The sequence below is a fragment of the Lonchura striata genome, chromosome 2, assembly GCF_050655825.1.
Source record: "Lonchura striata isolate lonStrDom1 chromosome 2, ASM5065582v1, whole genome shotgun sequence".
NCBI lineage: Eukaryota > Metazoa > Chordata > Aves > Passeriformes > Estrildidae > Lonchura > Lonchura striata.
The window spans coordinates 39,358,979-39,385,727 of record NC_140704.1 but is presented as its reverse complement, the minus strand read 5'-3'; the positions used below and the strand labels follow the sequence as shown (position 1 = coordinate 39,385,727).

The following is a 26,749-nucleotide window of genomic DNA, read 5'->3' as shown; positions in this document are numbered from 1 at the left end:
TTTTCAATCCTCTAATTCCAGGCCCACCTGTTTTACCAGACAAACATGGGCAAGCAAAATACCCATAAATACCACCTGGTGGATCTCAAAGTCCCATCTGGGATGGGATATTTCACAAAGAAAAAAAAAATTACAAGAAAATGTTATAAAAGAGGAGTTTAATTTCTGGTACCCTGGTATGATATCTGTTCTCAGCTTGGCCCAGGGGAAACAAGGTGGCTGTGGTTGTATTATAGATTTTTAATTTTTAATTTACGTAGGTTTCAATAAAACCTCCAGGAAGCATAAAATCAATTAATTTCTGGCATTTAACTTGATCTTCCTGTCTGGTGGCAATGCCTCTAAATGTGTGGTGTACAAAATAATTCAGAATATCTTAAGTATTATTTTCTTCTCTTGCTTAGACCCTCAAGGTGAGCTGTTGGGGTGCCCTGCATTGCCAAGTCACATCAACCTGCACTTTGAGCAGCTGGGCTCCAGCCCACCAGGCCATGGGCTCTGGTGAACTCCCCCTTTCATTGTCACCAAAACTGCAAATAATATCACATGTTCCCTTGAGCCATTACAACAATGGGCCCAGGGATCTCCAGTGAACAACAGCCCAGGGGCAGCAACACTTCAAACCACAACACTTGACACCATGAATGGGAGTCAGAGTCTGCAGAGGGTGGTCATAAAAAGCCAACTCACTCTGAAACATTTTCCCTACTTTTGCCAAAATATGGGTTTGATTTAAGAGAACCTACACAGAATAACGTGGACTTCTTGATTTCCACCCTCCCAAAACCATTATCTATCCAGTGTGATTTCCCAGGACTATCTCCTGCAAGAAACATCCTCTGATGAAGCATCATGGTTCCTCTGCTATTGTTCTTAGCTAAACAACTTGAAGTACAGAGGGCAAAATGAGATTAATAAAAAGAAAGAAGGTCAAACCTTTCATCAAGTTCAAGAGTTCTGTTTTGCAGTTGTGTGAAATCTCATTCCCACTTAAATTCATTCCTCCAGAACTAAAGCTTATTAAATAATTATACCAAAGCCAATCCTGATTAAATCTTTTGTACTTTTAGAATAAGAACATCAATTAAATTAAACAATGATTGCAAAATACTGAATCTTCTCCATATCGTTCCTACAAGAAAAAAGTTTGCTTAATGATCTCAGTTTCAAAAACATATTCAGCCATTTCTTGTTGAAAACCAAAATCCTTCTCACACACATGCTCCTGTGACTTTTGCTAGTTTTACTGTAAAATAGATATATCTTTAAAAACCCAAAACAAAACAAAAACAAACAAAAAAAAAAAAGGAAGAAAAATCAATGAGAAGTATAATTTTTGTTAATAGAATCAAAGCCTTGATGAAAGATCAAGGAATTCAGACTCACAGTTCCTAAAGAAGTGTTGGTAAAGAATAACAATCATCCTCTTCAGCAGGGATTTCTCAGTAGACATTACAATGTAAAAGTCACATAAGCAGGACAAAAATGTCTTGGCATGTTTTCTGTTTTTTATTTTTTTACTCAAAGCAAATAAAACACTCATTTCACTCATAACTACAAAATTATTCAAAGCAGTTGCTGCACTTTTCCACCTAATGTTTCTATGTTTGAGGTTTTTTTAACCAGTGAAGAAATAATAATGAGTGAGTTCTTATTCAAAGCTAACATTTCTCTTGCCTCTGGTACCCACATGCAATTTCAAGTGAGTCTTCAGGTTAGACTGGCATAGTTTAAGTATTAGTTGCTCATAAATGTGCAAGTGGTAGCTCCGGCATTCAGATTCTCTGCAGAGCTATTTAAGTGAGGAAGAGCAGACATTTCTTTATTTTCTTTCTCAGAAGCACCTCATTTATATAGTAAGTAGGGCATGCCCAAAGAGGATGTCCCCAATTACAAAGCATTATACTCACATCAACAAATCCACACTTAGAAAATGACCCAAGTCTACCAATATACAAATTCTGCCTGGTGTAATTTATAGCAGCTGTTTCAAAGGCACACTTGCATTAGAGGGGACAGTAGCACAGGTCTTCTAGCTAAAGGCACTTAGTTCACTCACTACAGCACCAAACATTTAATACACTGAGGGATGGGGTTTTGCTTCACTGTTACCAGCCATCATTACAACAGCAGGCACCTTGAGTTACTTGCTGCAAGTACAAGGAAGTGCCAAAGCCATTAATCTAAAGACAGATTTCTCCAGAGCCAACAATTACTTCTGGTGGGTATTTATTTGACTGTAGACCCAGTTCAGATTTAACTCTGCTCATTATGATGTTTGGAACTGGCCTTTAGGATATGGCTTCTTAACACAGGGAGTTATGTGAAGAGAAACTGCTGTGTTTTGCCATTATTGGACTGTGAATAAAGAATAAAGTGGAGCAGAAGAAAGAATAAGTTGGTCTGCATTCAATTACATGACTTTCTGAGATGAACTTTATTAGTCATTCATGAGAAGCTTTTGTGTTCCTAAATCCTCTGCTGAGAATCAAATGCATATCACCAAGGAATTCTGTAGAGTTGCCATAGCTTACCTTCCTCTGGTAGCAGAGAAGTAGTTTATGAGGCCAGAAAGGTGGTGTTTTAAAAATGTGCAGCACTTGGAATTTACAGTGCATTTAGCATGTAATCATGAGCCTAGTGATATATCAGTATCAAGGTTTTCACTAACCTGCCTCAGCTGCCATTGTGAGGGGGTATCTGAGACAGGGTTCAAATTATCCATTGGATTAGAGCATTTTTGCTGGCAACAACAAACCTGTCCTTTTTTAAACCCCTTTATTTGACTTTCAGGGCCTATCTACATTCTGCAGATAAAATAATGCTATTCATAGAGATGGTCACAAAGAGTTACCACCATCACCACTGCTGCACATGCAACTTTAGATGGTAATTGTAGCCTTGGAGACAAGAAACTAATATTACAGGTACACTGCTACTCAGGAATTACACTCCACACACTTGAAGCAGAAAAATACTTTAAATTCCAGTCATTGCACACTAAAATTTGAAAACATTAGAAGCCTCCACATGCTTTTCAGGGATCATGTTAAAATAAATTGAATATCAGGTCCCATAAGTTCTTTTGAGCAATCAGAGATGAAAATTATGCATTTGCTCTGCAGCATTCCAGTGTATTTTGATGCAACAAAAATTAATTGTCTCTGCTAATTTACTCCAGTTACTTCAGGTCTTGTTAATTAGGCAGCTCTGTGCAGCATTATTGTGTTCCAGTTCCTTCAGAATTATGGCTTACTTTGCTGTTGCTTTTTAACTCATTGAGCAGATATATATATATATATATATATATGTCAAGAAATAAATCTAGACATGCTTGTGGGAGCTAATCCATCAATATCTTATTTAAAGACAAGATTTGCTTCTTGCTCATCCCCCAGTATGATTCCATCGATAGCCCAGAAGTCTGCCTATCCAACAGACCTCTCCCATACTAAATCCAAACACAGCACTGTACTAGCTGCTTTAGAAAAAAGTCAACTCTATCCTAGCCAAAACCAGGACAGTACCTGAAGCTAGCTCACCAATGACAGTGCCTAAGCTAGCTCAACTTTATGTTCTGCTCAGTTGAACATGTGCTTTAGCTGTGTCTTTAGTACAAGCGCTGCTCCATTTGTGGCTTGAATAAACCTGATCCACTTTCACAGGATGTGTACAAGTTAATAAAACAACCACTTTCGAGTCATGTTTCTGCCATATGCAGAAAATATGAAAAATATTCTGAAGTTTTATTCCAAAACATAGCAGGAAATAAAAAGATTGCTCAGAAATCTTAGCCCCCATCTAGAACAAAGGGAAATAAAGACAGTTATTCAGTCCAGCCTTGAGTAGACAATGCCAACCAGATCTCAATAAAAACTTTAAAGACAGAAAATGCTTCTTCCTCTCCCTTTTAACTGAGGAAATTGGAGAGGAAAACAGGCTTTGATGTGTCCCTATTAGTTTTTGTTGACACATAATCTCACAAATTCTCCTCACCTCCAAAGGGCAATAAGAAAGAAAGCAGCTTCCCTACCTGGCTCAGAAGTATCATCCAAAGAGCAGGGCAGCACCCTAGAGAGGAGATAGCTCACCCTGGAAGGCTGCTTTCCTCCAAGCAGCTGAGCTAAATGGAGGCATGCAAGCCCTAATTAAGGAGGTTGGGCTATCTTCTGCTTTAGTTAGCATGGAGCAGCAAGTGTATAAGCATATGAACTTTGGAATGGGTAAAAAGAAGCTGTCACCAAAAAAAAAGAAGTATGTCTATCACGCACAAAAGAGAAGAATTTGAGTCAAGAGCTGGATTAAAGGGCAATAACTGAAAATGAAACATTCTCTGCCAACTGAAGCTCAGTTACTTACACATATTTCTTCTTGCTAATTGTGTGCAAACTTATCTTGTCCTGGCAAATCTGTGCAGACTCAAGACAAGACCTATAGAGACCCAAGGAAGGAATTTTTTTTTCTTTTTCTTTTTTTGTGGGGGGTGCTGTCACAGTGAATTACATGTCTTGGTATAAGGAGTTTGCAAAATAAACTGTGGAGGAGATAGTGTCTTGCACATGTAAAGCTGGAAGAGCAGAGATTCCTTACAGAAAGGGCCCACCCAGGGAGAGAAAGTGGTACCATGATAAAGAGAAGAATAGGTGAGGCAAATCCAAGGGTCTGGCAGCTTTCAGGAGAAATACCAATTTTCTAACTCTGTAGAGAGATGCAAAAGAGGTACCTGTGCAAGTGTTTGCTGCTCCTCCCTCAACCTTCCTTTTGTGCAGAGGAAAAAAGTGCATGGGAAGCTGTAATGCATTAAGCACTCATTTTATGTATTTATGTGGGTTTTATACATGTATGTGTTGGGGTTTTTATCATGGAAAGGTGTTGTAGTTTATGTTCACACAAAGTCTGTAACTACCTCTGCTGCATTATGCCACCTCTGCATGTCATCAAGAATGATAATTACCAGACTTTGTCAAGCTTACAAGATATAAAAACACAAGTGTGTTGGACCACTTTACTCCTCAGTGTTGGCACAGTTCATTTCCAGATGGAAGCATACAGGGGTGTTATGTATAGAAAGGAAGGTAGCTATGGAGGGATCATCCTTACAGTAGTAAAAAACTATAAATATAAATCAAATCCAACTACCCTAAATGAATATATGCCTTACCATACACAATACCATACAGCTGTGGACCTTCTAAGTAAAGTTTTTCCTTGGTTAGAACTATCTTACAAGATGAAAATTTCATCAAATATTTATTTGTGTGTTACTCTGTGCTGCACTTGTGGTAAATTAGCTGTATAGTTAGCAGGGAAAATTCCTGCATTGTACACTTGTTCTAGAGTTGGTGTTGCAAATAACATATAAGATAAAATAACATCTACTATTTCTCCAAAAGTATTCTTATAAACTATGTCAAACATATAGTAAAACAGGACAGTCTACTATAGCAAACATAACCCCACTTGAAGAGATTTTAATAAATACCCAAATAACAAAACCGTAACTAGCTTTTATTGGTTTTTATGCTGAACATGTTTTAATGCTTTAGAATAACTGATGAGATTTCACTAAAGAGAAAAAAAACCAGACATTTTATTCTTCCTATGTTGAGAGAGATCTGATATTTATTTCAACAGAATGATTAATTAACAATTCACTTTTTGGGACAGGACTCCTGGGGACAGCACCACTAGCCTTTCATGCTGTTATTGTCTGTGAGGGTCTTCAGCTCCACTTGCAGTCAGCAAGGGTCTCCCAGTAAGCTTATCTATGCACAGAGTCTCCCTAAGAGTCAGTATCTCCCAGAAAAAAAGAGAAATAAGTGAAGTCTCCATCCAGGTCAGAGGTCATAAGGCAAGTAGAATGTGTTGACTCAGTATTTGCATTATGGGTCCAACCCACAGCCTTGTTCAGAGGACTTTCAGGGCATGATCTCTAGGTCAGGTGTCTGTGTGGGTGGCTCTGTCAACAGATCACTGGCAGTGCAAGGGAGCAGTATCATTGGAGTGCACCTTCTCAAAACCGTATGAGAACATGGAGAAGAGTCAGGGGAAGACTACAGGAAGCAAAAGGAATAAGGAGCTAGCAAGTGTCAAGGAAAGCAACTGCAAAATAAAGAAATGTGCCCCATGCAAATTTCTCACTTTAGCATCAGAAATTATGGCAGTTCCTCGTGTTATGATCTCCAGCTCTATGGCAACCTTAGTTAAGTCATTGCATTGATATGTGAACATGTCATTTTATAATTACCCTAATTTTATTTTAGAAAGTAAAGTTCTTCATTATGCGCTAATCAGACTTCTAATCCCTCAGCACTCCCTTCTCTTCCCCCCTTAGGGAAGCCACAGAGACTTATCAAATATGCCACCTTCTTTTAATGTGCTTATAAGAAATCATCAGGTAAGAGACTTTCTGGCATCATAAAAATGATTAAGCTATTTATAGTAAATATATCCACAAATGAAGATACTATTAATTTGATAAGAACTATATTAAAAGATCTACCTTTGGATAACAAAACCTCCTTCTCAATTATTTTAAAATCTAGGCATTATGCATTAACTATAAAAGTTATGCTCACACTACTTCCATGCAAGGAAGCAATAATAAACAGAAAGAAAACTTTTGTTCCTGAGGAACATAACAGATATTATGGGTCTAATTAATGGAGTCTTTTCCACATCATTGAAGCAAGTGTATGGCCTCAGATGTACAATCCAGGTTTTGGCCATCAGCTCAGGAGCCTGGTAAGTTGGGAGGTTTATCATACCTTATAAGCCACAAACAGCTTCAAAAAAATACAAAAATGTTTGTCACATCAGCCCTGGCCACCCATGCATGTAAACTACAGTCTGTAGCCAGAAACAGATTCTTCTGGTGAGGCCCACAAAACCTATATTGAGGTAACAGCTGGTTATATCTGGCTCATCTACCTAAGATTCAAGAAAACCTTTGAATATACATATGCAAGCCCAGATCTCCTGCAAGTTGCCTGTTATCATAATGCTGAGTAAAGCATATGTCAGAAGGCTGTCCTCAAAAGGGATGTCCTTAAAAAAAACCCTGAAATTATGTTTCTTGTCTGACTAAAATGTGGGTTTCTTTTTTTCTTTTTTTCCCTCTTCATGTTCACATAATTTTAATTAAAATTTATTTAGATCTTTGTAGCAATAGCTCTCCAAATGATTGGGCAAAATGCAAGACCTTTTATGATTCTTTTTGAATTTGTAGCTTTTTAATTTCATTGGATTACAATTACTTGTTCCTCCACTCTCTGGATAGTGAGCAGAATTGGAAACATGTCCTTTATTGTTTGTTGATTGTGTCCTAGGGCTATTGTTTTTTCTTGCTTTTATCTTTTCCTCTTTTCTTTCTCTTAATCTATGAACAATTCCCATGTGACTAGGGCTGTTTGCTTTTCTGAATGTCTTTTATTTTAGAGAAACCCTTCCTGAGACACAGCAGTAGAACTGTACCTGCTGTTCAAGGTGATGCTGTCAGTGACATGTCCAATTTATATTATGTCTTTCTCATATTTTCAGTATTGTTTCTCATCTTATTCTTCTCTATCATCCAACTATTTTAGCTTCCTTTTGTCTATTTGTTAATTTTCTTGCTTATACTGCCACTGAAAAATATTGAGCTGGGATGCTTTTTCTGATTAACCTCTCAGTGTTGCACCAGGGTCTTTCTGTGAGGGTTTATAGTTAGTTTAGTGATCATTATGGATTTTCCCATTATCCTTCCTAAAGTGTGTACCTCAAACAGATGACGATTATTTTCTACATGAACAAAGGTCATATTTCTAGCTTGCAGAAGACACTACATCTTAAACTTGCCATAAATCAAACACAAAATATAATTCATTCTATATTTCTGAACAGTGTATCTTCTGGAGTACATAGGTTTGGAGAGGGAAGGTAAGAAGAAGCATTTCTTATCTCTATTTATGCAATTATGGAATTTTCCATCAAGGATTTTGGAGTGCTACAGCACTCCAACAACTGACTCTTATTTAACAGGCAAACAACCACAGGAATCACTTCCCAAACTTAAGTCATTTTTGCTGTATAAAATGTTCATAGTACCTTAATTTACACATTTCCTAACTCTTCAGCGAGTCTCTTTCTTCATATATATGCAAACAAAATCATCCACAAAACACTCTCAGCCCCACAAAGTGGAGCACATTTCTCATGTGAACTGCTGTCCACAGCAGCAACCCTTTAAAATTGATTTTCTGTGACTTCCTGATGCTCTCTTCTAAGACCACACAAATTTTGCCTTTTCTGTGTGGAATGATAGATAATGCCTAGTCTGAAACAAAAAAAATTTCTTCAGGGCAAAAGAGTAATCTTGACCTTCTCCATAAACTTTATTCAAGATGGCAAAGCCTCAGTATTATGCAGTCCTGTTAAGACAACCTGCAGTGGTTTGGTTTAATTTCATCAACTGATGATCCAAGGATTAATTATCAAAGAGGATTTTGTAGTGCTCAGTAAATACATACTCTAGCAGTGGTTCTTGTTCTCTCCATCTTCCGTTAAGAATGCATCTGTTTGTATGAATTAATCTGAAAAATGGTTCAAAATAGTCACATAAGTCCAAGATAGCTAATTCAACATGCCTTTAGTGCTGAGTGATAAAAATAAGTGACCATCTGAGAAGCAGGTCCCTTTCAGCTCATGCTGGCCATGCTGACATGGAGTACACTGAGTATCTTAACCAGTCAGACACAAGTAAAAGAGGAGGGTTTAGCTCTGGCAGAAAGCAGTGAATCATGGATAATACTTAAACTTCTCTGGTTTATTATAGAAAGTGTCAGACAATATTATATGAGTGAATAAAGCAAAGGGTAAGAACAATAATTACCATTAAATTCATTGCCCAAAGTGTCAGACAAAGTAATAAGTGGGATTCTTTGTATTAGGAGAACAGGTAAAACTGGCAACATGAGCAAAGACTTTATGAGAGTTCTAAGGTCCAAGTGAAAATATATTAGACAAATGTAAAACTTCAGTGTTTCAACATAGAAAGGTTGCTATGAACACTGGATTTTACTGCACCACTTTCAGCCAAGAGACATATTGAGGCTTGGAGCAGTGCTGTTTGGAAATTAAATCCAGTTCATACATACTTGGGTAGGCAGTACCATGAAACAAAGCATAGCAGGGGCATTTATGCATTAAAAGCAAATAACAAAACTAAAACACATCTTGCACCTTTAGAGGCTAAATAATGTAAATTATCCAACCTCTGAAGTAGGTATTCAAAGGCAAAACAGTCCCATCTCTCTTCAGCCTGCTTTGTAGCATCAGCAAGGGGGATGTAACACTGCAAAGCAAGTGACTGTACTATGGGTTTCCCAGGTTTCTCCTCGGAATTGCCCTAGAACTTCCGTGAAGACCACAGCAGCAATTAGTTTGCACCCTGACATACCTGGCCCCAAGCACTGTTTTGGGTGCCCACTCAAAGCATCCTGTGGGTCAGAACAACTGTGTCCCTCCACGACTGAGGATATACAGCTCCCAGCAAACCCTTCTCCAGATTCCCACAAATACAGAAAGGTGGGCTAGCACCTGATGGGAAAAGAGAGCTTTAAGAGGTGAGACCATGAAAACAATGGCTCTTGCAGAATGGCAAGAAGCATTTCCCATTCCTTGGGATGGGAAAGGGATTTGATACTCACAGCTTTGAGATGTGTTTTCAATCATCCATTGCCATGATTGCTGTGCTTGTCTCCAAAAAGTCAATAGTTACAGATGATGGACACAATCACTCCCAGGATTAAATAGATGACACGCTTTAACTGGGGTCAGAAGACATCCTTTTGATGTGATGAAGGCGTTTTCACTTCAGAAAGCACTTTTCACAATATCACATACTCAAGGTTAATGCCAAAATCTGAGGTGTGGAAATCATGAAACAAATGGAAAAATGACCTAGAAAATTCAAAAGAGTTACATGAAGTACAGGGACAGGACTGGAAAAAGCAGCTGCATCTTGCATGAATGATAGAAACACTGAAAGACTGGTGAACAAAAGAAACCAGATGCAACAGAGAGATGTTGAAAGACTTTGATCATTCAAAGGCTTAAACCTGACAGTACATAATGCTGATGGACAGATATGAAATGAGGATGATAAAAAGAACGAGATGCTAAGCTATAGCATTCAGCTTTATGAAGAATGAAAAGTGAAAAGGGACAAAAGAGTCAAAGAATCAAGCAAAAGTAATCCTGTCTGGTATAAACACCTGATGTAAATGGGCTCTGTAAAGGAAAAGACAGCATGGAGAAAAAGATCCTAACCCAAAACCCTCAGCATTTGCATCATACATCATCAGGAGATTTCAGAGAACAACCCAGTGGCAGCAAAACTGCTCCTGAAGATGCAGCCAGATCGTGGCAAAGCAAAGGAATTGCTTCTCATGTTCCCTGCCTAAAGAACACTGAAACTTTTATTGCTCTTCTCAACCACACACCAAAGAAGCAGCCTTGGAAACCACCCTGGAGATGCAATATTGTTGTGCCTTGCATTTGCTTTTGCATTATTTCTATAACTGTAAAATTTGTCACACTGGTAAGTCAGAGATATTGTTAGATTCATGAGAGCAGGAATTTGTTGAAAATAAGGATTTTCTGAAGGACAGGCATGTGCAGTTTGGGGGTTTTCTACAACTCAGTGGGTGTTTTCTTCCTAAAGATTTGTAAAAAAAAATTCAAACCAGAAATTTTGGTTTTCAGGTTTTTTTGCAACAAATAATTCTTCCTCCATGCCCAAGTGACTCCAATGGTCGCATTCTGGGAGCATTGCAATAGCCTCTACTGCTAGTTTAAAATTTGCTATTTTACCAGTATTTCTGATGGTAAACTCATTACTTTGAATATTCATGAACAGGGAAAAAAAAAAAAAACAAAAACAAAGGAGTGCAAACAAATGCAAAAATATTCAATTTTTAAAGTGCAACCAGAATTTCAGAAACTGGAATGCGTCCATGAGCTACATTTAACAAGGAAGGCCAACATCTTGCAGAGGCAACACATGTTAATGGTATAAAACTGTTACCTTGTGTCATGCATCATATCTGATAACATCTATACTCACAGTTTGATGAAAAATCACTTTCCCTGAATTGCATAAAAATCAAGGAGGAAAACCATCTGTATTGCAGCTTGTAATATACAATTTTCCATATAATTACAGAGTAAGTCTGTCTCTGATTTTGGAAATTAGACTGGTTCAGAATCAGACAAATAATTGTTTCATCACTCTAAAGTTAATTGACAAGATCTCATTCTGCCAAATAATCAAAATGCATTTTCCTATTGACAGGAGCAAGCATCACTGCTCCCATTGTGGTTTGAAAGGTTAAGACTACTTTAACAAAGTTCAAAACGAAGTTCAAAAGAATTAGTCTGTCTTTAATTTTGAAGTGTGAACATAACAATCAGAGACCTGAAGCTTAATTACTGGCCTGCTTGCTCAGAAGCTGAGTGACAACTCTCTGAAGGCTGCTCCCAGCCACAGAGCTGGGCTATCCCCGCCAGGGAGGTTCTCCTGATCCAAAGTTCAGCATCCTGTGCTTAATTTAGCTTCTGTCTCATCAGATTTGTGCAGGGAGCAGTTGCAGACAAGAAGCCTTCCTTAATGGCTGCTCTAAAATTTCATTATTTCAAGAAGTCAAATTTTGTTTACCTCTTTTAACTCTAATCTGTACTTCATCACAGAAATTGTAGATTTTAAGAGGTCACTTGCTATGGTCACAACCCAAGCCTTCCTTTTCAGGTGTGAAACTCAAACATTTTTACTACTTAAAGCAAACTCACTGGAGCCAGAAGTACTTTGACAAACATTTTTATTGCTGTTGTTTTGTTCAGAACTTTTTATTTCACTAAGGTTAAATTAAAAAATCAGATGGAGAAAAAATTGCTCCTGTTTGGCAACACTAGAAGGTTACTCATTTTTGTAGGTAAGAAAAAGACAGAGTATTGTCTGAGAAAATGTGCTCCATGGCAGAAATAATAATATTGAATAGACCATTATGAAGTAATTTTGAAGGGGGGAGAAATGGGGAAAAGGGAAGGGATTCACATATATTTTGCTATTTTGAAATTTACTTAGCAGTATTTGGTAAATATTTATCCCTACATAAAAACTCTGATATTCTACTTGTTAATTTCCCTAGTTATTTTCTGGAAAAGAAAAACCCCTGAGCTGAAATATTAATATTACTTAAATCCAGCCAACAAGAGCAATGTGTAAGCACCATTTTCCCATTCATGCACAGAAACACACACACCACAAAGAAGGCATGGATTCCTTCCTATAAATGAATGCTCCAATAAACAGACCTTTTGGGATGCTAACAGGGATCGTTGTCTAACCACAGGCTGTAAGAGGCTTACAGTGAACCATAGCTTTGGAAAAATATCTGAGACTACTCTTAATTTATATATAATTTCATAAAAAATTAATTTGTTTTTGCATGTTGACTGATCTCAATCCTTCTGATTACCATCCCAAGGGCTCAGCTTATTTTCAGGTTAATAACCATACTGTACTACAAGGGCTGAGGGTAGAAAATCCCCTTTGTAACCTGGCAAGGGACCAATGTGTTTATAGGAAAACTAAATGAGGCTGATAGACTTGTTAAAAGATCAAAAGAATTTTTGGGCAGAGTGCCTCAAAAGTAAATTGTTATGGCTGTACCAGCTCTTGGAAACATCAGCTATTCCTGGCAGTGCTGTTACAAACTTCCTAATACCACCAGAATGCCTGTTAACTTTAGCTTCCAATGGGTAAATTTCCCTCCCCAACATTTGCATGAGCAGCTCTCAGGCCAGCTTGCACAGTTAAGCAGAAAACCCCCTGCTCACTCTTCAGAGAAAATGGATTATAGTACCAGTCACTGCCAATGTATTTCAACTTGTTAGAATTGCTGCTCCATAGAGAGGAGAGGTTCTCTTGCATCAGGTTTTCAAAAGCAAGCTTTACAACTAGAAAAAATATATTGAGGATAAACTAATATCTAGATTTGTTATGATGAAGCACACACTCAAAAGAGAGACTAACAAATGTACTTCCAAGTTTTTTGAGAAAGTGGAATTTCCCTGTGTGCTCCAGCACCTCAGCTGTCTTCTGAGTTCAGTTGTCCCTGGAGCTAATGGGCTGGACAGCTCCTCCTTTTAATTTCCAAATTCCCTTCCCTTCTTTCCATTTCAGTTTATCTTCCTGTCCTTTCCTGCCATTGGCACTTAGGAAACAGAGGCTTTGCAGAAGGCTTCTTACTCCCCATCCCATGTTATTTTTCTTTTGCATACCTTTTCTCATGTAGACTTAAAGTTGCCTTCTCTGGCTTCTAGCCACCTGATGATACAGCACTGAGGCTATACAAATTGCATCTCTTGGTAAGTTGAAATGGTGTGTCTCAACTAATCACATTTACTCTCTTATGTTGTTCATTTACAGCTTGTCTTGACATTTAAGCATTAAAAAAACTTATTAAAGCGGGGCACAGATCCTACTTTACATCTCACCAGATTCTGAAGAATTTAAAATAATTTACAATTTACAATTTATATTTTCATTCTCTGATGACTCATTTCACAGGTGAAACAGGAAAACTGCCTTTATATTATCTTCCTATGATTATTTACAAAGATGGACAATGTTTCCGTAGGAAAACTCATTACTGCTCTGGGATCACACGATGAGTTTCCCCTGCGTTGCTGCCTGGGCACAGTAACACCTGCACAAAAGAACTGTAACCTATGTGACCTGTGAGGACAGCACATCTTGCTGTCATGACACCATGTCTTGCTCCCAGACGTCAGTCCTGCCTGTTTTGCCTTAGTAGCTCTTATGCCCTTCCCTCTCTCCCTAGACAGTGGTTTTATATCGCTGCACATAGAGGCCACATATGCATACATGCCTATCTGAGCATTCAAGTTCAACAACCTGATTGAAAACTGTGTACAATAAAGACTTAACTATATTTACTTTTCAGAAGCATCTTGTCCTAGTTTAGGCTGGGATAGACACAATTTTCTTCTTAGTAGCTGGTACAATGTTGTGTTCCGGATTCAGTATGAGAATCACGTTGATAAAACATTGACTTGCTAAGTAGTGTTTACCCTAATTAAAGGGCTTTTCAGAACTTCTCCCATGCTTTGCCAGTGAGGAAGTGCAAAAGAACTGGCAGGGAGCAAAGCCAGGAGAGCTGATCCAACTGGGCAAAAGGGTATTCCACACCAAAGAATGTAATGCCCAGTATATAAACAGGGTGAGTTGGGCAGGAGCTGTCAAATACTGCTTGGGGATAGGCTGGGCATCGGTCAGCAGGTGCTGAGCAACTGTAGTGAGCATCACTTATTCCTCTTGGATTTTATTCCCTGCTCTGTCTTTCTTTTCCTTTAAAAACTGTAATGCTATTATTAGCATTAGTAGGGTGTTTTATTTTCTTTCAATCATTAAACTGTTCTTATATCAATATAAGGGTTTTTACTTTTTTTCCAAATTTTCCTCCACATCCCACCAAGGGGGTGGGGAATTGAATAAGCAATGGTATTGTGCTTAGTTAACAGTTGGGATGAAACTGCAACACCCTTTAATTACTTATTTAAGAAGCTCAGCCTTGTGAGAATATATTGGAATTTTTCAGCACCTTTTTGGCATGTTAATTTTTATCATAATTATACACTTGAAAATTAAATTATAGTTCCATTGCATCAGAAACCATTCTGTGTGAAGAGGCTTAGGTATCTTGGCCCAACTTGTGATCTTAGACAAATAAACCCAAGTTTGATCCAGTGTCCACTTTGCCTGAAAAAAATGCAGTAATTTCAAAACTTTCAGATGACTGCAAGTTGTACTCACACCAGTGTGTGGGCAAGATGAACACAAGGCACTCAAGGTTAGCCAAGAAAATTACACAGTGATTGAATGGATAGAAGAGTGCGAGGTCACACTAGTAATAAGTCATCATTTATAGGTACTGTGGGTCATTAGCAAGGATTGTGTTGACTTCTCCTTAACAATAAATTTCTTAGTCTAGATTTATGTCCTACAAGGAATGGCATTGCACTCAAAACTGTTCAAGACAAACATGCCTGAGTTGTAAAAGAGGCCAGAAATTATCACAAATAATTCTTAATATGATAGAAATTATCACAAATATTTTCTCTTACCTCCAGATTTAAGTAAGAGATTATAGGCTTTTTTAAACTGCCACACAAGTGAAAAGAATACAGTTAACTGTGTTGGGCCAAAGAATGTTGAAAAGGCAATGGAATCTACAAGGAAACTGAAAGTAAATCCTTGACAAGCCAGGCAGCTCTCTTCTGGGACCCCCAGCAGCCAGCCCTGCCACGTTTTCCTTGTACACCACAACTTCAAAACCTCTCACCCTGCTGCTGCTGTTGCCATGCTGTACATGTGGCATGGCACTAAATACCTATTTCTTTGATGATGCCAGCTGGCTACCAATTTGTTATACACTGATCGTTAATGCAGTGCAGAAGCCAAATCTACATGAAACCACAATTATATTTATTCCTATAGTCAGTATTTGGCTTCTATGTTATTTCAATAAAATACATTTTCCAGCTTGCAGAGTTGCTGCAAAGAATGTAATTAATGTCTTTCACACAATTTGAGAATCCTGACTCACTGATATCATTGGATAATCTCTCACCAACATCAGATCATAATTTCCTCCTCCACCACTTATGTACCACATTAAAAGGCACAGATGTCTTTAGTAAAATTAAAAAGTAGGGAGGGCTCTCTGGAACTACCTGCCATGTGCCTCCAGAATGCCCAAGGCCACCCTGTTTGAAACATCACATATTTATTTTAATTGCAATCTGTGTATTTGTAAATGAATAAGCACATTCTGATTGGCTATCTGGGATAGAAAAGGTGTAATTCTGTTTGTAACGTCATCACACAGTCAGTGTGTGAAACTTTTTCTGCATAAAGTTTTGATCAGGTTTAGCAAAAGATCCTCAGATAAAAGAACTATAAAAATGCAAATTTTAATTTGCTGTTGCAACATTCATGAGTGGACCTTTTTAAGGGGATATCTCCAAATGCTATACTTAATTGTTAAAAATTAGATTTACAGCTGTCTATATCCTTGGGACAAGGGAGTGCAAACACAAAAGGAAATTGGCAAGCCTGTAGGTGCTTTGCCCTTGTCTGTCCTTCCCCAGAAGAATTAGGCTAAGACATTGCAATACTTAAAGGAGGTTTTAGGAACATTTAATGGCTGATTTAGAATTTTATGCCTCATAGTTATGCATTGGAAGACCACATCAAATCACAGCACAATGTAAATACTTCTATAGAGGATCAGTGAAATAAGCCAGGAATCACTGTGCCATTAGTGCACAAGCCAAGGTGCTGCTGCTTTCACAAGGAGACACTGCAAAATATACATTTAGAATATTGTTAAACAATCTACCAAGGAAGGAGCTCTGAAGCAACGTTATTTTATCTTTTCAGTTGTCATTTTCCTGGTGTTTCAGAAATGATGTGTTAAAATTAACCAGGCACAAATGGAATTGAATAAATGATTCTTAGTAAAAATCACTATAATTTGAAGAAGATAATATTAAATGAATATATTTATATCAGCTGTTCAACAGCTGATATAAAAATTGGCAAGAACAGCAGAATAGAAGGAGTATATGTGAGGCAGATATGAAGTTGGGACCAAGCTAAGAAAAAAAACACTTTCCTGGGAAAGACCAAACAATTTTTTCTTATTGTGAAAAACAAATCATGAATGACATAAACCAGCAAAATTTTCTATAGTAGAACTAGATCTAAATTTTAGACAACAGATTTGCAACTCAAAGATGTTCACTGAGTAAAACTCCACTTCAAACACTCCACTCTAAAACACTTTGGAAAACTAAAAGGAGAGCTGTTTGTATCATCCACAATGTGCCAGTAAAATAATTTTTCTCCAGGATATCGTATAAATATATCTCCTATGGTAAATAAATTTCTGACTTCTAGTATTAAACCTACATCTTCAAAAATGACTAGCCATTTTTTAGTTCTCAGCTTCTGAGGCCACAAAATAACATGAACTTCAGAAATGTAGGTACTTAAACCTCTATAGCATGGGCTCTCACAACACATCCAAAATAGACATATCAAAAATGGAAATTTTTTAGATTTAGATTGAGGAAGTTCATTAAGGGTTCAGACTGAAATGTCCATTTTTTTTCAGAGAAGATTTAAAAGTACAGGTAGTCACAGAACAAGTTTCACATTTCTTAGAGTCATCCAGACTGATGCGATGGGATCAGTTCTAAGTATCAGGAGACAATTTAAGCTTCAAACACTTTTATTTAATGGGTTCTAGCTACAGTTGCTGGAGGAAGAATATTTAAATTTGAAATCTGGAGTTGTTAATAGTTTTTATTAATTTATTTATGGCATTTTTAGCTCTCTGTTTCCAGTGTGGTTTAGTGATCATATCATGTCAAAAACTCTTCCTACAGGAGGTAAGTAGTAGCATTAACTTGAGTAAACTGTATTTTATTTAACTAAATCATACTGTATTTAAATTAAATGTATTGCAAATGAACCAGAAAACACATGCACTACTTTACATATCTGAAAAGACTTCTAGGCAGTTACTGGCCTTTTAAGCCTGATATTACAGTTCTTTCTTCATTATTGTCTTTGGCTCCAATTTGACTCCTTTAGGAAGAACAGCTAGTGCTTCAGTGCTCAATTGAGCTCTAACTTATAGATAGGCAGATAAAGAATGCAGCTTTCTAAATGCTGATTTAGTCTTCTTATTTATATGAAGTCTAGAATCTTCTTCTTTTATAAGAATTTTATATATTCTTATTTTGAAATACTCACTTCAGATACTAATTTTATTGTAAATGATAGAATTTTCACTAGAAATAGTCCATATAACTCAAAAATTTTTTCCAAACTTCTAAATATATTTTAAGTAATTGGAATAATTTTATATATAAGAACATTCAGAAATTCTCCATCTCAAGTACTCCTTCACTTTGGGGTTCAAGAGGTTGAAGAGGCCTGCAAGTCCATGATTTTAATACTGGTAGAAAGACTTCTCTTCTTCATCTGGAGTCAATAGATTCAAAAGACTGAAGCCATACAATTTATTACTACAGATCTAAAAAACTTCAGAGACAAAAGGTTGTTTGGAGTTTATTTCATGCTGGATGAAGTATCTGACTTTTCTTGAAACTTCAGTTAATATATTTAAATTTCAGTTGCAAGGTAAAAATAAAATTCACTCTCATTCTCAATATAAAGTTCAAGGGGAAAAGAAATCACTATCTCTCAAATCTAAAATAATTATTTTATGGGTGAAGTCTTACAGAAAGAAAAATATTACAGTCTCACAAGTGTTTTATTTTTCTATTTCAAGTGTATCCATGTGGTTTGCAGGATAACTGACTTTACTGGGGAAATAGTGGGCATTTTTCATCCTTTAACTGTTTTCATTTGCTCCTGCATTTTTCCCCTGAAAAATTATTTCTCTCTTTATCCTCTGAAATGTCTGTCTAGTGATGTCTTGAAAATGAGCATCTTATCCATGATGCATTCTATTGATGTGCTCTCAAATAGGAGGAAAAAGAAAGAGAATAAAAGATCTCACATCAAGGTTCACCTGCCTACAACTCATTGCACTGTTTTCAGTGGCCCCCACCTTCCGCAGGGCCATGACTGGAATCTCTCAGAAACGGTGCAGCTTGAGGATGCACTACTGGAGCATCATTCACATGGAACCTTCAAAGGCAGTGTGCAATGCATGTTGCACCAGAAGAATATTACAGAAGCTGGGAAGACCATGGTCACGGTGAGCTGATGTCGCAATACAGTCACTGAGAAATGCCTCTGCCCAAATTAAGGTGCATATGCCAAAGTCAATGGTATGGATTTTATTTAGCAATGAATGTTACATAGACATATAGAAAGAAATAGAAAAGAGAGGGTCAGGAGGGTGGGGGAAGAGAGAGAGAGAGAGAGAGAGTGATCAAGCAGAAGATAGTCACCACTTGTGGATTCAGCAGCATTCTGTGGATCCTTCTTCACCCTGGGTTTCTTGGTGGGGGAGGTCCTGAGGCCATTCAAAACTTTTCACTGTTTAAACATTCTAGCAGACAAAGGAATTAATTCTTATTGACTACACAGTTCTTTTATGCTGTTAGTTAAATGATTCCCTTGCCTCTAATGCTAATTAGTCGCATGCTGTCTTTTCTGAGTCAGTGAATTTCTTGGGTTGATGGTCTATGAATTGGTGGTTGCAGTCTCCCCCTGGCAGAATTACCTTTTATTTGGTCTGAGCTGATTTCAGCACAGTTGCTGAACCAGCTTTCCTTGTGGCCCATGAATTTTGCCATTTTCAGCAGCACATTCTTCTCCCCCATCTTTGTTAAACTCATCCTGGGTCTGAGATAACATCCAGACAATAGCACCACCTTTATCTTATCTCAAGTTCCTGCTGGGGTGGTTTAATTTACAGTCCAAGTTCCAGGTATCCACAGAGGCATATTCCATGGGGGCTTCAGTGGCTGGTGGTGGTCACAGGTGCCATCTGACCTGTAACTTTGTATGATCCTTGTTTGACAGGTGATGTTCTCATGAGCTTCTTTACACAGTTTGCCAAAATGGGAATTTTTGTCTGGGTGTATTACCCAGATCTTGCCTCTGCCAGGCCTGGAGTTAGTGCCATCCTGCTGCTCAGTTCTGTGATGGTACATGGAAATGTCATATAAGTCCTTCGTGGCCTTAACAGTGTTTGAGACAGGCAACTGTGATGTCACAGTCCTTACAGCTGGTTTAATGAGATACACTGACAATTTCACAAAAGAATTTACCTTCCAGATTGCAACACATAATTTTCCATACTAAACTGCACATATTTTAACATAATAAACTGTTGTCTTCAGCACATAGAAATTGTTTTATTTTTTAAGAGGAAACCATGATAGTACACATACAGATGGACGTATATCCTGTCAATTGGCACATGTTTGGGGAGAATTCTTTCTTCCCTATGTTTTTCTGCAAATAAAACATCCTGAGTAACTGAAATTTGAGGCCAGCATGACAAACCTAAATACCTCAGATATTTTTCAGCTTTCTCTATGAAAAGCAATATTCATATAACTTTAGAAAACTGCCAGAATATTTTTAAACCCAGAGTCCTGAGTCATTCCCTCTTCTCATTGTTGGGTATATGGGATTTTGTGGAAAACATGTACTCAATAATGTTAGTCTTGCAATAAATATACCACACTGAAGAAGCAAACATGATCATAATTATATTGAATATTAGGTCAAAAGATCAGTCAGAAAGCTCAGGGGAAACTCTGACATAGGTTGATCTCAATGCTGTCTCCCAGGAAGGTAGCTCCACCTTCACTGATTTGTATGTGACAGGTTTGTAGTCTGAATTATATCAACTGAGAGTCCTACTGAGGCATTCGTCATTGTCCTGAATTTGTCTTGAAATGGAGGCCTATTGCATTTGAGTAACAGGGATGTTGTTTCTATATACAAATAATTTATATTATTATGAAGTTCCTCTGTATCTTATCCTTTCACCAGTCTTTGAACAGATCACTTGCTACAAAATAATTTTTCCCGTCAGATCAGTCTGGCAGCTCAAAGATACAGGCACAACATTCACAATTTTCAATAATATATAACAAAAATATGTTAATAGGAGACAAATAACCCCTGCTATCATGTTTCTCAATCCTAACCCTTGCTTTTACCAGATACACTGCAACATTAAGTCAAGATTTCACCAGTGGGTTCTTATTCCTAAAACTGGAAATGTTCCCACTTCCCAGATGGCCAAATGTTAGGATTGGACAGATTACTGATGTAGTAATTTCTCTCTCTTTTATTAACAAATGTATAAAATAATCTGCTATGGTGTCAGAAAATTTCATTCCTGTTATTACTTCTTTCTAAATAGAAATAAGGAAAAAAAAAACAGAAAAAAAAAAAATAGAAACCATAAACCAGATCATTTCTTCAGTTGCCTAATGATCTTTTAATTTCAAGTATGAAGAAAAGAATATCTGACCTTCAGCCCCTGTCAAGTCCATGACAATGCTAGAATTATCTTTTTACCATGTCCTTATATAAAAACTAGTAAGAATGGCTTTGATTTTTTGAGGCTGAATTTTATACAAATACACAAAAACATAAAGAAAAGAAAAAGTGGAGAAAAAAAAAATCAAATCAGTCTCTCCATCCCAATATATCTTTCCACCATGAAATTTTTTATCTTTTTATATCCATTTCTATGTATTCTCTTTCCTGGAAGTGGAATTTTAAGATGGATGTCTTAAATTTTAAGATGGATGTCTTAAAATTATCCATCTTAAAATTCACATAAAACAAAAAGGAAAAACAAACACCATAGCACTCCCCCTCTACAAGGTGAGTAAAACACATCTTCAGAATAATAATAATTTTGGCAGCATTCCCTGGATTTAGTTCCCCATATGCCAATATGGGGTTGCCAATGTACATTATACAAATGTCTCTCTGTCATATCAGTTCCCACTTACTCATTTGTGAAATGGTTTTATGTGAGTGAATAAGACAAGACTGCAAAAACAAGCCAAGTGTTGCACGGGCATTCCCTAGCTCTGTCAAAGTGTACTCCTCCAGGAAGTTTGTCCATCCTCCCCCATCCTCAGCAGCTTTAGCAAAGCCCTATCAGCTCACATAAGAATTCTCACAGAGCACTAAAACCTGAAATCTCACCAAGTGGCCAAAACCTAACTACCACAAAAAAGCCATTTCCCCCTTCTGTCTCTCAGCTCTGCTCAGGGAACACACAGACATAACAGCTCCTGAGAGGCAAATTGAGGAGCTCTCACTATACACAGGAAAAAAGCTTTCTCTAGCAATACTTCTGTCTTCTCACATGTAGAGAAGCATACATCTTCCTCTACTATGGAGCCACTGTCCACCAAGAGCTCTGGATGGCCATGATTTCCTTGCCCCACTCCCTGGAAAATGGAAATACTAACCTTCTTTACTCAACGGAGTTTCCAAATTTTCTGTATCTCAAAACCAGTGGGAAGAAGGATTGTTCATGCAGAAGGCAGCAGGGAGCAGCCCAGAAAGGAGCCCTTTTCTGCTGCAGTCCCTAAGGACAGCCTGCAGCAAAGTGTGGTGAGCATCCCTCTCTGCAGAGCTTCCTCCTGGGCTTGGCCAGACCTGATGGCACCTGGGACTTGTCCCCCAGGGAAGCACACCACAGACAAGGGCAGCTGCTGCTGAATCACACCACCAAGTGTCTTGACACCATGATGGACACAAAGCTGTCTTCTTAGCCATCTCTCCAGATCTTAAGTCCTGGTTGAAATAGAAGCAGAAAGCCCACTTTGAGCCAGTAGGAAAAAAAATTACCTATTTGCTGGAGAATCACGGGACATGAGTTTCCTAAACTTCCTTCATCAAGTAGGATATTCAAGTGAGTGTTTCAGGATGTGGTTCATCACATTTAAACCCTCAAAGGGTTAATAATAAGGCAGTTTCTGATGCTCACCCTTATGCTACTCATACCAAACCAGATCAAATGCTTTGACACTTGTTCAATCAGAAACTTGAGTACAAAAAATGTCAACAATGAAAATCAAAACACTGTAGAGAAAGCTACATCATGGCTGGGGCCCTGGGTTTCTTTATAGCAAGTTTGACCTAAATCTCACTTTGGGCTTTTCAATTCAAAGAAAATTCAAAGGCACCTTCAGTTAATTTTGAAGTAAAAGTGTTACTGAATAAAATAAAAATGAATAATGGAATCACTACAGTATCTTGTCTGTTATTTAATTTGATATTTATATCCATTATTTTATACTACTTCTACATTTTTGATGTTTCTGTAGTACAGTAAAATTTTATGCCAAACTATGGAATTTATCAGAGAGAGAAAAAAGGTAATTTTGAAAATGAGATTGAGGAGAACTGCAACTTTTATGGGTATAAGAAACCATTTAGATCTGTGGAATTGCTCATATTAGATCAACTCTTAAAACATTGATACTGGCATAGAAATTAAGATTATTAAATTTCAGAACCAACTTCTCCCCTGCTGATGAATGGAGCAATTCATGCTTTTCCCAGTGCCATTGGTTTAGGTTGCATTTCTTGAAACAGTTATATCCTTTCCTAACTTGGTTCTTGATTTTAAGTGCATAAATCACTTGCTTAATAAACCTGTGTGGAAGCATTAGGGAGCTTGCACAGATGACAATGTTGGTTTGAGCACTGCTCATTTTTATAGGAAACTTAGGAATAAAGTCCACAAAGAAACAAAAGCTTAGCCTCAGAAGAAAAGTACTGCAGCAAGAGAGGACATTGATGGCCAAGTTCTCACAGCTGGGTAACAGAAGCACAAAAGAATTGAAGTTAGTGTTTATAAAAATATCAGCATTTAAAAAAAAATTCAGAATGCTCAGAGACAGCATTCCTACCAGCAGGATAAAAGTTAGTCCACTTCTTAGGTATTATTTGTCGAAAACATTACTGTGTCAGGAGAGCAGTAATATCTATCACACACAAGCCAGTCTTTAAATGAGATTGATTCTATTAACTCTACTAATATTTGCTTTACATAATGGCAAACAAAGGAAATATTTTCATCTTATTGATTGGCCAATTGTGTAACTCTTTCTATCCAGCACTCATAGAACGACATGAGACAGCAATAAGAATGTAGTCAGGTAAAAAGAAATTTGGCATTTTGAAACACTTTAACTTTAGTCTTCAGCGACAAATATTCTGTCAACTGTGTTTGGTGCTGAAGAGCAATTATTTTTCGATCTGTCTGGAGGTTTTCAAGCTGAGCATGGCTATTTTGCTGTCTGGCACATCAAACCTCCAGGCTAGCAGGTAGTACTTATAAATATACAGTGCACCAGGGATTGCTGGAGCAAATATTTTGTGTCTTTCTCACTCTCTGGGCTCTTTCACTTACTTTCAGGTCTCAGGATTGCTGCAGAGGGAATTTATCTGTGCCTTCTTTCTGGCCTCTTCTGTTGCAACATTGACTGGGCTACAAAGGGGCAACGTGCCTGTGGCCAACATTCTACTAGGACATAAAACGTCAGACCTGGTATATTCTGCACAGTTCAAAGGATTCCTCTCTCCATTAAGTGCAACCCAGCTGCAAGAGCTTATTTCTGTCAGACATTCCCAAGTGAAAATAGCTGTTTGTAAGCAAAAAAAGAATCAACAATAAAAGAAAAGAAAACTCTTGTTCTCTTTTATATTGACTATCTTATCAACAATAAAAGAAAACTCTTGTTCTCTTTTATATTGACTATCTTTTTGTCCTAATAACCATACTAAAATATGTAAAATATAATAAATATCACAATATTCCATACAGGAGTGATCATCTACAAAGACAGCTGTAATTTGTTTAAGACATAAAATTGTTAATACAGTCTTACTTTTGTTTCCATGCCTGATGCATGTGAAATTGTGACTTCACATGCTAATTATTTGCTGGCAGAGTTTCCCATTTCTACTTTGCAGGTCTATCCTGTATAGCACATATAATAGCTTAGGGAGATGGAAAGAGAGAGGGAAGAAGCAGCACTTAAGTATCTAAAGAACATTTTATTGCTGATTCTCTTTTACTGTACAAGAAAGCAACTCATATTGCAGGGTTTGTGGATAATCTCTGTGCAAGATCCCACTCCTTCTCTCAATGACTCTGGTTTGTGTATGTAGAAATCATCATGAGCAGAGAGTAACCCACATGGTATTTAACTTCTGGCACTGCTTGGATTTTCTTATTCAGTAAAAGGGAAAGCATACTACTGAAAAATAGCAGTCACAAATACCTGGACATAAGGGCAAGTTTCTTTTGATGCAGAGACTAACCCATACCCTTAAAAGTAAGGGATTTTATAGAAATTCCAAAGCCTTGGCTGTATTTTCCAAACAAGAAAATTGCTTTAAAAAAGTGCTTTTATCTTTCTTTCTGTCTTTATCAATCGTCAGACTCCTCTACTTGAATTCATAAAAATGTTAAAGTCCATGCACTAAGATTCCACTTCTTAGAGAAAAAAGCCTGGAAAAGGAAGAGATAACATGGCTAAGATTGCTATTAGATTTTTTCTTTTGATTAGCCTATATGATTTATGACAGACAATTTGTCTCACAGAAATAAATTAAATTATTCTTAAGAAGAATATAAAAACAAATTCAAATAAGAGAGACTGCAATTATAGGCATCAGAGATAATGTCTTGATTGCTAGTCTGTGAATTTAAATTTTGCATTTTTCAACTTTTTTACATTTGTTTTTTAGTGTTAGGATTGTGTTGCGTAGGAATTGCATACATGGCAACAGCTAAATTAAGTTTAGCTTATTTGTTAATCATGATGTTTGAATGATGCTAAAAGTTTGGATTATCATTATGCATTCAGCACTCGCTGCAGGCTATGCTTGAGTCATTGTTCTAACATAAGGACATGGCTCACTTTGTCAGTGACACTAGTGGTTTATTCATTCCTACTATTCTCTGAGCACTTTTACATTCTTTGAACTTTCTTTGAAGCAAAGATTTTTCACTTTGATCTGGTTTATTTATGTCCCACTCATACTTCACTCTGCACAGATCTTCTGTTGTACTTGAACTCCAGGGAACATATGCTGTATAACATTACAGTCTCAATATTGGGAATAGTGATGTGAATGATATAAAATCAGATTGTAATAGGTGTAAAAAATGGAACTTTAATCACACTTGTGAGAATTCCCACATGAAGGAGTATATTAATTCAAAAGTGTCAAGTCTTATGAATGAAGTCTGACAATGAAATACAACCTCAGGAGCAGAAAGTTTCTCCTTTCTAAAAGGGAGCACTTTTGGTTAGTTGATATTTTTTGCTGCTTATTACAAATGAAATTCACTTCACACAGGGAAACAGTGGCAGGATTAGCCTTAAATGGGCACTTGTAAAATGTAATTCCTTCTTCTGACAGAGACAGTCCCAATAAACTCAAAACCAAGGAAAACAGTCACCATCACAGGAAAATGTCCCAAGTGCATCAATAATATATATGGCCACAGAGACAAACCTTGAGTATTCAGCTGATATGGAGCCCTTCAGACATCAAGGGATTTTCAAAAGAAGTGAAAGAGATGCTGTCTGACAGGGTGGTAAAAGTTTACTGGATTCATCACTTTGAACATCTTCAACAAAAATATTGATGACTAAAGTACCAGTGACTAAACAGCACCAAACCTCCACATGATCTCTTGTAATTTTAAGGTATTTCTGTTAATTATTTCACAAAGAAATTATTCCTTTGGAATAATCTGAAGGCTAGAAGTGGACACAAATACAAACGTTAAATTTTCATTCTGGTCAAAAAATTCCCTGTTTCGTGGTATAAATTTCCTTGCATTACTAGGCAAATGAAAACACCAATATGATCTGTTTACAAAAAATTCTTGGATGATACCAAGCTCTAAAATATTGTTTATATTACACTAAAAGAAATTAAGAAATTAACAAAAATCCAGTGGTCAAAATGTAGAAGTATTGGAGAAACACTGAAATTTGTTTATGACAACTACTCTAGACGGAGTTCTGTGTTTCACCTTATTTTATCTATAGGCAGCATTGCCCTTGAGTAGCCTGCAACAGAAATTTACTATAAGCATAAATTCTTCCATTCCTGACTTCCTTATTCAAAGAT

General features: G+C 37.2%; 1 protein-coding gene across 1 annotated transcript in view; it reads right to left on the bottom strand.

The window, feature by feature from the left end:
- Window positions 1-4,051, bottom strand: part of LRRC3B (leucine rich repeat containing 3B) — a 145,509-nt gene extending 141,458 nt beyond the window's left edge. Inside the window, exon 1 of the mRNA XM_085573221.1 lies at window positions 4,034-4,051. The gene's annotated coding sequence lies outside the window, so the exon portion shown is untranslated. The remainder of the gene's footprint in view (window positions 1-4,033) is intronic.
- Between the last annotated feature and the right edge of the window lie 22,698 nt (window positions 4,052-26,749).